At 42.3% G+C, this 15,093-nt stretch overlaps 1 pseudogene; it reads left to right on the forward strand.

Moving 5' to 3' along the window:
- The first annotated feature begins 662 nt into the window (after nucleotides 1–662).
- Nucleotides 663–1,560, forward strand: LOC127691116 (protein TMEPAI-like; annotated as a pseudogene).
- Nucleotides 1,561–15,093: the final 13,533 nt, after the last annotated feature.

The following is a 15,093-nucleotide window of genomic DNA, read 5'->3' on the forward strand; positions in this document are numbered from 1 at the left end:
AGTACCCCCTAGAGCTACCAGGGACTAAACCATCAACCAAAGAGTACACGTGGAGGGATCCATGGCTGCAGATGCATATCCAGTGAGGATGGCCTCATTGGACATCCAAAGGAGGAGAGGCTCTTGGTCCTGAGAAGGCTAAATACTCCAGAATAAGGGAATGCCAGGGCAGGGAAGCAGGAGTTGCTGGACTGGTGAGCAGGGTGAGGGGAGATGTGTTAGGGGATTTTCTGGGGGACAAACCAGGTAAGGGAACATTTGAAATGAAAATAAAGAATATTTCCAAGTGAAAAAAATTTTAAAAACTTGCCATAAAAAAATATCTCACAAAATCTCAACAAGGCAACCGATGTCCGTGGTCTTTAATGAGCTGGAGGAGGTGCTCATCTGCTGAATGCCTGGTGCTCAAACTAGCCTGGCAACCCTGTGCCCTGGCCACCCACCAGTGACCCGCATGCTGCAAGTAGCACAGCCATGGCATGCCTCCTCGGGACTCCCTCTCTTCGGCCAGGGTACCCTGCTTGCCTATGGAACCTTGGCAGCAAAAGGAGCCTGTACCGCATTGATCTCTGTATGCCTGGCCCAAGCCTGGCAGACAAAACAGGGCTGACCCTGCACCCTCTGTATTGCACCTCATGCCTTGTGCTGCCCATGACTGCTTGATGGGGGTCAACAGCACCACCACCGCTGCCACTACAGCCACCAGGCAGCCCAGTGTCTCCTGTGTGTGCAACTGCCAGGGGTCTTTGCTCACAGCATGGAGATCAAGGAGCTGGAGTTCATGGAGATCTTGGTCATCCTCATAATGATGATGGTGATGGTGGTGATGATGATCATGTACCTGCTGAGCCACTACAAGCTGTCAGCCTGCTCCTTCACCAGCTGACACAGCCAGGCCAGGGGAAGAGATGACAGACTGAATTCAGAAGGGTGCCTCTGGCCCTCAGACAGTAAGCTGTCAGGCAGAATGCAGGAGCTGCAGGTTTATGCCCAGCCTCGGCCCACTGACTGCCTTGCCTTGATTCCCTTTGTCCAGCAGAGCAGCTTCCAGCCCACCTACCCCTACCTGCAGCAGGAAATCCCCCTGCCCCCTACCATCTCACTCTGTGATGGGAGAAGCCTCCACTCTACCAGGGCCCCTGCTCCCTCCAGCTACAGGACCCTGAGCAACAGCTGGAGCTGAACCAGGAATCTGTGTGAACCTCCCAACCACTGTCCACAGTGACCTTATAGACAGCACCATGTGGGAGGGCCCTGTCCTCCCAGCAGTAACTCAGTAACTCAGGGGCATCAGTGCTACCTGCTATAGCAGTGGTGGGTGCATGGAGGGGCCGCCTCCCCCCTACAGTGAGGTCATTTGTCACCACCCGGGCTCCTCCTCCCAGCACCAGCAAAGTAGCATGCAGTCATCTTCCCTGCTAGGTGGGGCCCAGCTCCATCACCCTCACATTGCCCCTTAATGTGCTCCCATGTCTGCCTGCATTTTGCCATGCTATCCAGAATGATGACAATGTGGTGAGATAAGAGGAGAAGGAGAAACAGAAAGGTCACCCCCTCTAGGAGTGAGACCAGGGCATCTGTAGGCAAAACCACAGAAAATATTCCGCACCTTCTAAGAGAGAAGAGAGAGGAAGTCCGGGGAAACAGACCATGTGGCATGTGGTAGTTCTCCTGTCTCTGAATAAATGTTTACGTGTTCTGTGTGGTCTGGAAGCAGAAGTTCAAGAAGCCTGCAAAAGAAAAAGGAAAAGGATACCATGTTTCTTTGATGAGCACTGTGTGTCTTGAAGGCAAAAGAGAAAATGCTCCACTAGACTTTTCTTCACTGTTCTTAGTTGAGCTCCATGGGTGAATGGTTAATTTCTTCTATGATGGCTTTACTTAACTTTAAAGACATATTTGCACAAAATCTTTGATTAAGATGTGCAATATTATACACACACACACACACACACATACACACACACAGAGAGAAAGAGAAAGAGAGAGAGAGAGAGAGAGAGAGAGAGAGAGAGAGAGAGAGAGAGAGAGAGAGAGAGAGAGAGAACTCTGTATGTGGGAGAACAGGAATATTTTTAATAGTATTTTTGTTACATTTATTTAATGTGAATTTGTACTTCAGTTCCTTTTCACTGACATGTGCCTTAAACATGCCTGAACATATTAAATACAATGTTCAATGACTTTCCAATGTCAATCCACCAAACATCAAATCTGTTAATGCCAGATCCAGCTAGACTTTATGTTAATTAAACAGTGTTCACATAATTCAAAAGATACAACTGAATTCCCTCTTTTTTTCTTTTTCTGTTCTGTAAATTATTTTATATATTTACATCCCAAATGCTGCCCCTCATCCAGCCTCGCAGAGTTCTTCCCCCATCCATGCTACCTCTTCACCTCTGAGAGGGTGACCCTAACTGGGCATCCCCCACTGTGGGGCATCAAGTCTCTATAGGATTAGACATCCTCTCCCCTAGTCTAAACAAAACAACCCTCTGCTATAGAAGTGTCTCAGGCCTCAGCCCAGCCCCTTTTTTTTTCTGGAATGTGGCTTGGTCACTGGGAGTTCTCAATTGTCCAGGTTAGCTGATACTGTTGGTCTTTCTGTGAGGTTGCCATCCCTTCATTTCCTTCTCCGAACTGTTCAGCTGGTGCTTGACCATGGATACTTGTATCAGTCTCAGTCAGCTTCTAGGTAGATCCTCTCAGAGAACAACGGAATATCAGTAATAGTGTCAGTATTGGTGCCTGCCCTTGGGATGGATCCAAAGTTGGTGCATTTGTTCATCAGGCATTTGTTCAGTCTCTGATCCATCTTTGTTCCTGCATTTCTTTTAGATTGGAACAATTTTTGGTCAAAATTTCTGTAGGTAAGCTAGTTTCCCCATGCCTCCACTGTGGGTCCTGGAGTTGGTATCTTCAGGTTCTATATGACCACCATTGGGCATTTCTGCTAAGGTAATCTGCATTGAGCCCTGAGAGCCTCCCCAGTCCCAAGTCTCTGGGACTTGCTATAAATGCCATCCACTCCTAAACCTAATCCCGCCTCCAGCATCTACATATTTCCATTCATTCTCTGGCCTTCTTAGCCTCTTTCTTGTCTCTCCTCCTACCTACTCTCCATTATGCTCCCCTCTCCCTTCCTTCTCCTACCCAGGTTCCTCACTCCCTCTGCCTCCAGTGTCTGTTTTGTTTTCCCTTCTAAGTGAGATTCAAGCATCCTCACTTTGGCCTTCCTTCTTGTTCAACTTCTTTGGGTCTGTGAGTTGTATTGTGAATATTTTGTACTCTTATATCCACTCATTAATAAGTACATATTATCCATGTCTTTGTGGGACTGGGTTACCTCATTCAGGATATTTTCTAGTTCCATCTATTTGCCTGCAAATTTCATGATGTCCTTGTTTTTAATACCTCAATAGTATTCCATTGAGTAAATGAACCACATTTTCTGTTTTCATTCTTGTGATGAGGAACACCTGAGTTGATTCCACTTCTTGGCTATTACAAATAAGGCTACAATGAATACACTGGAGCACATGTCATTGTGGTATGATGGAGCATCTTTTGGGTATATGCTCAGAAGTGGTATAGCTGGGTCTTAAGGTAAAACTATTTCTAGTTTTCTGAGTACCCAATAGATTGATTTCCAGAGTGGTTGTTCAAGCTTGTAATCCCAACAGCAATGGAGGAGTGTTCCTCTTTTTCAACATCCTCAACAGCAAGTGTTGTCCCTTAAATTTTGATCATTGCCATGCTCATTGGTGTAAGGTGGAGTCTCAAGGTTGTTTTGATTTGCATTTCCATAATGACTAAGAATGATGAACATTTCTTTAAGTGTTTCTCAGCCATTCAAAATCCTCTGTTGAGAATTCTTTGTTTAGCTCTATACTCCAATTTTAATTGCATTACTTGGTGTTTTGGAATCTAACTTCTTGAATTATTTATATATTTGGATATTAGTCCACTGTAGAATGTAGGGTAAATGAAGATCTTTTCCCAGTCTGTAAGCTGCCATGCTGTCCTATTGACAGTGTTCTTTGCCTTATAAAAGGTTTTCAATTCCAAGAGGTCCCATGTTCATCTTAGAGCCTAAGCCATTGGTATTCTTTTTAGAAAATTTTCTCCTATGCCAATGTGCTCAAAGGTATTTCCCACTTTCTCTTCTACTAGATTCTGTGTTTAAAGATTTATGTTGAGGTCCTTGACCCAGTTGGACTTGCGCTTTGTGTAGAGTGATAAATATTGATCAATTTACGTTATTCTACATATAGACTGCCAGTTAGACCAGCACCATTTGTTGAAGGTGCTTTCTTTTTTCCACTGTATGGTTTTGGCTTTATTTTTATTTTTTAAAATATTTTTGTTTTCTATATTCTTTGTTTACATTCCAAATGATTTCCCCTTTCCCGGATCACCCCTCTCTGAATAAGAAAGTTATTCAAAAAGAAAGTTGTTTTCTGAAATACAAGAGGAAAAAAGTGGCAATTTTTGAGTACCAACGCTGAAAATGTATATTACCTTGTAAAGAAAAAGAATCCTACAAATCAGGGGTTTAAAGCTATTTGTAGAAATGTTGAGATTTTGCACTATTTTTTATATATCAGTGCTTGTTTGATGGAAACTTCTAGAGTGTGTTGAGACTTGGAGAAATGTTGAGTTTCAGCCTGAGCAGAGCAGCTATGGTGTGTCCCCCAGAGACCCCGGTCTCAGAGACCCCCACTGTGGAGGAAAGCCAGGTTCCCAGGGCCTCCTGCACACAAGCCAATGGATGTTTCTGTCTAGACAGACTGTGAACAGTTAAATATTCCCTGCTGAAGGGGAACTGTGTTGTCCCTCTAGGTTATAGCTGAGTCAGGATCCCCCAACCTCCCAAAAAGGCACCCAGGCACAGATGCCTTTTCCAACTTGAAAATAAACTGTTACCAAGCGGGGGATGGGGGGAGAAATCTGAACAATAGGGCTCCTCAAATAAGACCAAACAATGACAACAGCAGCTGAAATGCCATGGGGATGGAGCGGTTTCACAAGGCTCCAGCTCTAAATAAAGAACTGTGTTCAAAGAGCCACAATGAGAAAGGTAGAATTAGTATTCCACGGATGAGCCCTCTGACTGGTTATGTAATACCCGGTAGCCATCCCTACCAACATCAACAAATAGGCCACAGTAAATGGACCTTGAATTGTGTCTTGGGTATTCCAAGCTTCTGGGCTTTTACCTAATTATCAGTGACGGCATACCATGTGTATTCTTTTGTGATTAACTTACTTCACTTAAGATAATATTTTCAAGTTTCACCCTTTTGCCTAATAATTTCATGAATTCATTGTTTTTAATAGCTGAGTACGATTCAATAGTGTAAATACTCCACATTTTCTTTATCTATTCCTCTGTTGAGGGGCATCTGGGTTCTTTCCAGCTTCTGGTTATTATAAATAGGGCTGCTATGAACATAGTGGAGCATGTGTCCTTACTAGATGCTGGGGAATCCTCTGGGTATATGCCCAGGAGAGGTATAGCAGGGTCCTCCAGTAATATCATGCCCAGTTTTCTGAGGAACTGCCATACTGATTTCAAGAATGGTTATACCAACTTGCAATCCCACCAGCAGTGGAGGAGTGTTCCTTTTTCTCCACAACCTCTCTAATACCTGCTCTCTCCTGAGTTATTTTTAACTTATCCATTCTGGCTGGTTTGAGGTGAAATGTCAGTGTTGTTTTGATTTGCATTTCCCCGACGACTAAGGATGTTGAACATTTCTTTAGGTGCTTCTCAGCCATTTGATATTCCTCAGGTGAAAATTCTTTTTTTAGCTCTGTACCCCATTTTTAAAAGGGTTATTTTGCTCTCTGGAATCTCTGCCCTCTGTTGGATGGAGGAGTGGTAATGATCTTTTCCCAAATTGTTGGTTGCTGTTTTGTTGAATTGACAGTGTCCTTTGCCATACAGAAACTTTGTAATTTTATAATTTTATAAGGTTCTATTTGTCAATTCTTGATCTTAGTGCATAAGCTATTGGTGTTCTGTTCAGCAAATTTTCCCCTGTGCCCATGTGCTCAAGGGTCTTCCCCAGTTTCTTTTCTATTTCTTTCAGTGTGTCTGGTTTTATGTGGAGGTCCTTGATCCAATTGGACTTGAGCTTAGTACAAGGAGGTAAGAACGGATCAATTTGCCTTCTTCTGCATCCTAGCTACCAGTTGAACCAGCACCATTTGTTGAAAAGGCTATCTTTTATCTACTGGATGGTTTTAGCTACTTTGTGACCACAGGTGAGTGGGTTCACTCTGCCAGAAAATATTTGCAGGGCTCTGGTAACTAACCTTTACCAGCTATCTGACTAATATATACAATAGTTTTTCAATTGCTCAGAACAAAACATGTTATAATTAGACTTGACATCCTGACCTGATTTATATATGCAATATGTCAGATTTATAGCAAAATAAAGGTAACCAGAGATAATTCTCCCAGAATTGGCCACATATGAGGAGCCAGAGATATGTTTAATTGTGGGAAACTGACTTCAGTGATATGTGGCCTGGTAGCAGAGGATAAGAGTACATGCTTTTTTTTCAATGATACTTTCTCTGGTTAGGTAAAAGATATATTCACTAATCTGAAAATGCTCAAAACCTTGCCAGGTACTGGAATTTTACCACTCTTTTGGAATAGTTTCAGACAATAGCTGAGTGTTCATAGCCAAAACTTGTCAATTACTGGTAAATGATTTATGAATAGATGGAACCTTCATTGTGCATGCAGACATCACAATTCTGGTCCTATGGAAATAAAGGAAAGTTCATTAATGGGCACACAACAGAACTCTCAGGAGAGTCCATGGAATGGTAGATGGGCTTCCTTCTTAATTTGGGCCTCTTCTATCCAAATACAGGGAGGGATTCATGCTTAAAGTATTTGTTTGGAATGCCTCTCCAATTTTATTCCAGGCTCAGAGATCATCAGTTAGCCATACTCTATTTCTTTTTCATTCTTTTGGTCCTCCAGTTCTCCATAAGCAATATTTATCTGACTATCTGTGAGACAGACTGGACTTCTTCTGATTTCCCCAACATCTCTACAGACACCTTTGAACCTTGTTATAGTGATTCTACATGGCTGAAGGTGGTAGTCAAAGAAAACAATCAATTTAGAATGGACTTACATGATGTTTCCACTCTTACACCTAAAAGGTTAGATGGTATTTTACCACAGATTTGGCACACCCAGGTCAAGAAGGCAAAAACCACAGCTGACAATGCCAAAAAGAGTCCCTCCTGAAATTATGGACCCATTAAGATTGGGTTTCACCGGACCTGAGTTCTTTCTAACCCCTATCCATCCTATTCAGTCTTAGGTATCTTTTGAGTGCAGGATCATATTCCAACCCACAAGAGCCTCAGGCCTGGAACTAGGAACTCAGACAGGTAGATACTGGAGAAGGGAAGGGTTAGTAGGACTACAGAGCAGCAATCCAATGTCCCTGCTGAACTTTGCTAACAGAAGCCTACTTTGTCTGGTTGTAATTGAGAAATGGAGAATGCTGGATTTTATCTTTTAATGAATGGACATAAACATTACAACCTGATAGTCCCTTGTAAATGAGTTACCATATTAATAAGAACAAAGGAGTTTCATTGGAAAAATAGGATTCTAAAACACAGATTTCAAAAAAATGCATATATTTATATATTGAAACAATGTCTCCTGTCAAGGCATGTGAACAATAAAAATACAATCCAACTTGCATAAAATTAAAGTTCCAGGAGAATGATTGTGGCCTCTGGGAAACAAGACAACCTGGGAAGTTAAAGAGAATGTTACATGAATGGTCCATGGAAATAGATTTATAATGGAGAAGGATCTTCCTCATCCAAGTATCCAAGAGCTTTAGGTCCTACTGAAGGTGAACTGTCCATGCCAAGGCCCTAACAAAGTCTCCCCATCCAAAGTGCTTGACTAGTAATGAAGTAGAGCGAAATCCCTAGCTTTGGAAGAAGAATGTGCCATGGGCTATCTCCTGGGTCAAAAGAGCCATCCCAGGCAAGAGCACCTCAGAAACTGGCCAATATGGGGCAAGCTAGTTAGCAGGTAGGCCATAGTACTTCCTCGTGACAACAACAGTAGTCACTTCCCTGGACAATCTCTTGTATCCAGGAGAACCCTAGAATCTTCTGTGATGTCACCAGTGTTGTGGTGATACCAACTGCCTGTGGCGTATTTCTTCAGAGCCTACTGGGTTCAGAAGCAGGCATGTTGTCCATGCTGCGCAGGATATTTCGGAGGGAGAATAGAATACAGACAGAGATCAGGCCTAGGCAGAAGAGGCAGAAGGAGGCTGGTCTTCTGTCATGTTGGCATTTAAGAAGGAGGAAAAGGTCATGGGGAAGGCACAGTGAGTCCTGGGCAAGGGTCAGGGAGCTTCCTGGAGGAGGTGGGCTTGAGATGGTCCTTCCAGGAATAGGGCTTATGGCCTTGATCCTCAACATTACTCAAAGGCAGACCCAGAGTCAAGAATTTCAGATGATTAGGTTGCAGAGGCAGGAATCGACAAGCCTACAGTTGCTTTGCTGAGAGATCTTAATTTCCTCCTGAATGGCAAATTCTGTCAGGGAGAAGCTCTATGAGAATAGTACAATGTTGCTGTAAAGATAGTGAGTTGGTGATTGGAGAATGAGTGAAGAGAAGAAGGTTTTATGGGACATATGGGGAGTGGGGAACTGGGAAAGGGGAAATCATTTGGAATGCAAACAAAGAATATGGAACCTTCATCCTAAATAGTTTACTGTAGGTTACATGAATATGTGATGCCAAGGACAGAGAGAGATATTCCCCTGTTCATGAATCAAGGTCTTAGACTGTTTGGTTTTGCAAAAACATGATGTGGCTTCACTTATTATATGAGCTAGTGTAGTAGACTGTGCTTACATCACCCATTTTATGAAGCCCTGACAGGTGTTCACTTGTGGGAGATGTTAGGTGCTGGTGTTTACGGTCACTCTCTTTGTGCCAAGCATTATGGTCTACATTGTCTGATAAGAGCTGCCAATGCCCTCCAATTCTTCTTGCCTGGGTCTGTTTATATAATTCATGGCTAGGGGGCCTGCAGTAGTGAGTGAGGCTTATGTTTAGTGAAGGTGGTTGGGAACAGGGACATAGCTGAGCAGTCCACATTGAAGATGATTTCCTTTTCTTTCAGGGATTCACTGTGTCTCTAGAATTTCCTCTTCCTTGGTCTTATGTTTGGGAGTAAGCATGGCTTCTCTATTCCCTGTCTTATCATCTCTACAAGTTTACTAGTGTTGATCTACCTACAGGGTCTGTTGGAAAGGCATCATCACAACCATCCAACATCAATGAGGAGGAGCAGAGAATGGAGCGGTTGGACAAGCTCAAAGGGGATCTCCAGAAGATGGAAAATGAGAGAGACAAACTCCAGGAAAATCTGGCACATTATACTAACCAGGATTTGAATGACAGGTAGTCATTTTGCCCAGGTTTTTGCTGACTATCTTGGGCCCTCTCTGTTAACCCCAGGTTTTCTCTTATCACAGGAGGCCATAGCTCCAAGCTAACCTCATGGTCAAATTTATTTTGCCAATTGGATGTTCAACACAGAACTTGAAGTTCATAGGAGATGTGGTCAGAGGCACTTTTGACTGCTCCAAAAGTATATCGAAGCATGTGGCATGATTAACAGTCTAGAGGGAGAAGAGGAGTAGTATGCGAGCGCTCTTCCTGCATTTTTAGAAGCCTGGACAGGTGTTTCTTTGTGGGAGATGCTAAGTACTGTGTGTTTATGTAAATCACTTTTGTAATTGATCTAGAGTTGCTTTGGGTACAATTCGTCCAGTCAAGAGCTACAGGAGCATGGTCCCAGGTGCTGCCTCTCATTGTGTTTGGATCGGCTGTCTGCTTTTCTTCAATTTTGTTCATGATACTCTGAGATGATGCCACATCATTGTATTTATATGACATTCTGATTGTATTTGTGTGTGTGTGTGTGTGTTTTCTAGTAATGATCTGTGGAGTTTGTGTTGTGTGAGGTGGTTTTGTCTGACTCAGTTTCTACGTAATGTTAGTGATGAGGCCAGGGAGCCTCATTTCCAGCAGCACAGCATGTGGCCTCTGTGTTTACCTTGGGAGAACATTGAAAACGTCTGGTGTATGTTTTAAAGCCTTTTCCCTATACATATTGATTAAGTCCTTTGGGAATTAACGTACAAAAGAACCAATGACTGACAATTCATTATCTGAAAACAGAAGAAGAGTCATCACAGGATTAAGGTGGATCCAGACCAGTGGCACAGGCTCCTGGAAAGTTGTTGGGAGAGCTAGTCCATTCCTTCAAGACCTCTCAGGGAGCTAAAGCATGCCAGCTTCCTTCTCTTACTTCCTTGGGTCTACTGTACCTAGGCAAAGAGTAGTAAGTTTAATAAGCACCTGGGAGAACCAGTACCAAGGAGGAAGGATGCGGCTTATATGTGCTGGGGTAATTGACCATTAAGCTTGAAGTGATGTGATACTTGTATCCTTAGTGAATGGGATTATTTGCTATTTGTGCCCTGCCTTCCCACAGGAACAACTTTGAGTCATTCATGCTTAATATGCAATACCACGAAATGATGACTGACCTCAAGAAAATGCCACAAGAGCTCAGTGTGGCCTTGTCCAAGTGTAAGGAGCTAAGTAAAGAAAATCAAATGTACTGGTAAGTGACTACCATGGTCATGACCCAACTATTAGGCACAGAGTGTGTCTGCCCATTCTTGTCTTTGAAACCAAGTGAGGGCTCAGGTTATATATACTGCATACCTCTTAAAAGGAATCCTGCCTCCTTCAAAGCAAGGCTCTAGGTTTTTTACCTCCCCTCAAACCATTGTACTTTACATTTCAGAATTCATGAGATAGAAAAGATTTGCACAATGATGGGGATATCAATCAACCTTGAGCCTCTTGGGGTCTGAAAGTAGATTTATAGGTCTGCTTTACATGAGACACAAAGAAAGATTATGGAAATTTTGGGTATATTATCCTTTCCTAAAGAAGATTGGCTCTCTAACTACAGGTGGTTTTTAACACCATGAACACATTAGTACACATGGGGCCCATGTCCTCTTCTGAAAGATATAGAAGTCCCTATTGTAGTCAGTGTTTTCAGAACTACCTTGAGTCTCCTGTAATGTGGCTGTCCTCTGCATTTGAACTTCCTCCATGAGACATTCCATGGCTAATCTGGACTGTAGACTGAGGCTGTCTGGAGATCAGGGCCCCTTGAAGGAGGTTGGTACTTGGAGGTATAGGAGGAAGATGGATGCTCCCTGGGAGTGACCATATTTTGTTTTTGGCTCAGGATGAGGAATAAACACTGCCTGGGTGAATATAACCATCAAAAGCACAAAGTCAAGATGTTGTGGACTGAGAACAGACATGTGCTGCGGGAGCAGATTGCACTGGAAGAGGACACCAAGTTAACAAACACTTTGTGTATAAAAGCCTTCAAGATATTTTATGACCTACTACCGAGCAGTAGCAGGTAGGATGAATGAAGCATCTCGGGCAGGTTGCTCTCTTGTTTAACCATAAACAGAGTCAGTTCCATTTAGCATCCTGAAACTTATCTAGGCGCTCTACTATGTCTCATCCAGTTGTTCATTTCTCTTATTAATTACAAGACTTTCTGTGGAGTTAGCCTCTTGTAGGACACTGGACAACAGACAAGTAGATCCTCCTGCTGAAGTTAAAGCTGCAGTTTATTATGATGTATAGTTTGAACACACATTTCACACCTACATGCCATTATGTTAGAAAGGTTCTGTGTGGGTGCCTCCGTTGTAGTAGTACAGAACTTTGATTGATAAAGTCATTTTGTTAGCAAATTTGCTTTGTAGGAGTCATTTGAGGGCATTTTCAGGATGTTCTCTTTATCCTGCCTAGAGATTGATTCACACTTAAAGAGCCTGAGTAGCATCCTGACAGTCCTGATTTCTGTCAGAGTTGCTAGAGTTCTTTCCAAGATCTTATATTGTGGAGCTGACTGGATGAACAAGGATGTGTGAAAGACTTCTCCCAGGATGAGGATTGGTGTGAGAGATGTGGAGCTATAAAACTAAAATTTCACAAACTCATAGTCTAAGATGTGTGTTCCCTAAGCTTTTTTAGTCCCCAATGCATGGATAGCTGAGGCCTAAATCTCACTTGAAACATCAGCTTTTCATATCTACATTCAACTGTTCCTCTACCATTGTGGTCTCTTTATAGAATCCAGCTCACTTATGATTTCTGTACAGCGAATGTATGTGCATGTGAGTGAGTATATGTGTGTGTGTGTATGTGTGTGTGTGTGTGTGTGCCCTCACGCATGTGAAATACAAATGTGTATATTGGTGGATGTGCTGAGGGGCCAGGTGGTTTTGTTCAGTCTTTCTGTAACATAGCCCCTTGTGCCCAGGTCTCTCCCTGAACTTGAAACTTTCTTGCGTTGCTTAAGCTACCTGACCAGCATCTTGGAATATTCTGTCACCTCTTAGACAGAGCTACTTGTGTCCTTTGGTCTCTAGTTATTGTCACAATGTTCATCTAGACATAAAGAAGAAGAACATGGTGGCTTTCGAGATAAATATATATATATAAGAAATAAAGTAAACAAAGAATATATATATGTGTGTGTATATGTGTGTGTGTGTGTGTGTGTATGTATATTCTTTGTTTACTTTCGAAATGCTTTCCCCTTTCCCTAGAAATTCATGGTGTATCTTATTGGTTTCACCAAGATGATTCATGGAATCCTAGGGTGCATTCCTCTGCTGATACTCTTATGCTGAGTATATCATGGGCATGGCTTGCTTCAGTACAGATTTCCTCTCATCATTTTGTAGAGTGCTGCATTTCAGAAAAATCATTGCCTATTAATTCACTTGCCTCCTTCTGACTGACATTCAGGATTTTTTTAAACGCATGAACTTTAATGTGTTGTAAAGTTCCTGGATAATAACCGTGGAGAACTGTGTTAATTGGTACTACCAGGGTCTTCAGAGAAGTAGCCAAGGTAGGTTTAGAGAGCACAATATGTTTCATCTTGTAGCTTGCTTAAAGATGATCTTGGAACCCTCTATGAAAGAACATTGAAACTTCCATGGGCCAGTGTGTTTCTGCATAACTTATAACATACTTGTAGTATCAGTAAATCTGTGCATGGACAAAGTTCCTGACAAGGAAATAAGTACTGTATGAGCAACAGAACCTCCGTTAGTCTAAGAGCCTTGTACACAGCTTAGGTTCCACTACTTCAAGTAACAGTAAATGTGCTGAAACATAGCAGTCTTTTTATAGATCTGTGTGGGGTGGTGATAGGGATGTTTATATGTGTTTGTGCTTTTGCCTGGGTGTGCCTTAGCATATTCATGTTGTGTATTTGAGTAATGGAAGGTCTTTGTTGTAGGTGCCTGTATATATACAAGTGTCTACTCATGGATTTTTGTATGTATGTGTTTGTGTGCGCATTTGTGTGAAGACCTGCACTTGTGTCTGTACATATATGTATATATTTATATGTATATATTCACATATTCACTAGGTAAGTAAACATCTTTAATGAAAATAGAAAACACTGTTAATGAGAAAAGTCCTCTCCCTTTTTATTTTGCATCAGGGAAACTTCAAATACAGCAGCCCATCATCAGGCCTCTCCACCTAGCTCATTAAAAAATAAGGAGACAAATGTGGCGTAAAGTCAGATTTTCAAGGGTTTGTAGAGGAAAAAGTATTTGTGTGTACTGAAATCATTTTAAGGAAAACAAAGACTGTGGTACATGGAGAAATGGAAGAGGCTGCTGTGTCAAAATCTATGTTCCTGAGAATCAAAAAGGCTGGGTTAGTTATTGTGTCCCTTGTCTGCTCTTGGTGAATCCTGCCTGCATCCTGGAAGGTCAGGCAGCTCAGTGCATCTTCTCAGCATTGCAGATTGTTTTCTTTGTTGCCTACTATCATTTTCTTTCCAACTTTGACTACATTTGACTCAGGTTTCCATGGCCATGGAATTTGTCCAGGGTGTTATTATTTTAATGATTGAGTTCCTTGGTATTGCATCTATATCAAGCCAAAGGACCATATATATGGTGAAGTGCTAGAACAGGGCTGCCTCAGACACTTGAGAGTCTGAAGCACAAACCCTGTGTTCTCTCTCTAGCCCTCTGTTACTGCTGTTATTCAGAATAATTTGCTCTGAGTTAAAATCATCCTCAAGGAGTGCTGGGAGAAATGAATATCCTCAGACATTGCTGGTGGTGTCAAATGGTGTATCCCTTTGAGATTCCATGTACAACTTTTCAGGAAGTTGAACTGCAATCCCCAATGAGCTGGCAATTCCAGAACCAGAAGTAGTTATCCACAGAGAAATAAAGGTGCATCATGGTTTTAGGGGTATGTTTCAGAGCAGCCCCAAACTATAAACTATTGAGCTGTCTATCAGTCAAGGAATAAACATTACACTCTGGTTTGGTAATTTTGTGATAATACATACAGCCATTTCGCCATGAACTAATAATCCTTAATTTTCTCACAATATCCCTGACAGAATCTCCTTCAGGGAGGAAAGTTTCCCTCTGCATCCTGGTTATAGATATTTACTAGTTGCCTGGCTCATCGCTTTGGTTCCAAACTCCCACAGGCTATGGTAAATGGAGGGCCTACTACTGGGAAATTCTGCTCACTTTGGACCAATGATGACCATGGAATAAGAGACAGGACCAGGCTGGTCCACCTCTCTCCAGTGTGCCTTTACTGGGAACCAAGCCTACTGTACACAGTTTTAAGGAGATGCTAAGCAGTTTTGGCTAACAGGCCAAGACCTCAAAGTTCCATCTTTTGTTTATTGAATGAACTATCTATAGGCTATGCCTACTATGTTTTTATCCCGTTCAATATTCTTTTCTTTTTCTTAAAAAAAAGATTTATTTATTTCATGTATGTGACCACACTGTCAGTCTCTTCAGACACAACCAAAAGAGGACATTGGATCCTACTAAAGATGGTTGGAAGCCATCACGTGGTTGCGGGGAATTGAACTCAGGTCTTCCAGGAGACCAGTCAGT

Source organism: Apodemus sylvaticus, chromosome 8, assembly GCF_947179515.1.
Source record: "Apodemus sylvaticus chromosome 8, mApoSyl1.1, whole genome shotgun sequence".
In the NCBI taxonomy this organism is placed as follows: Eukaryota; Metazoa; Chordata; class Mammalia; order Rodentia; family Muridae; genus Apodemus; species Apodemus sylvaticus.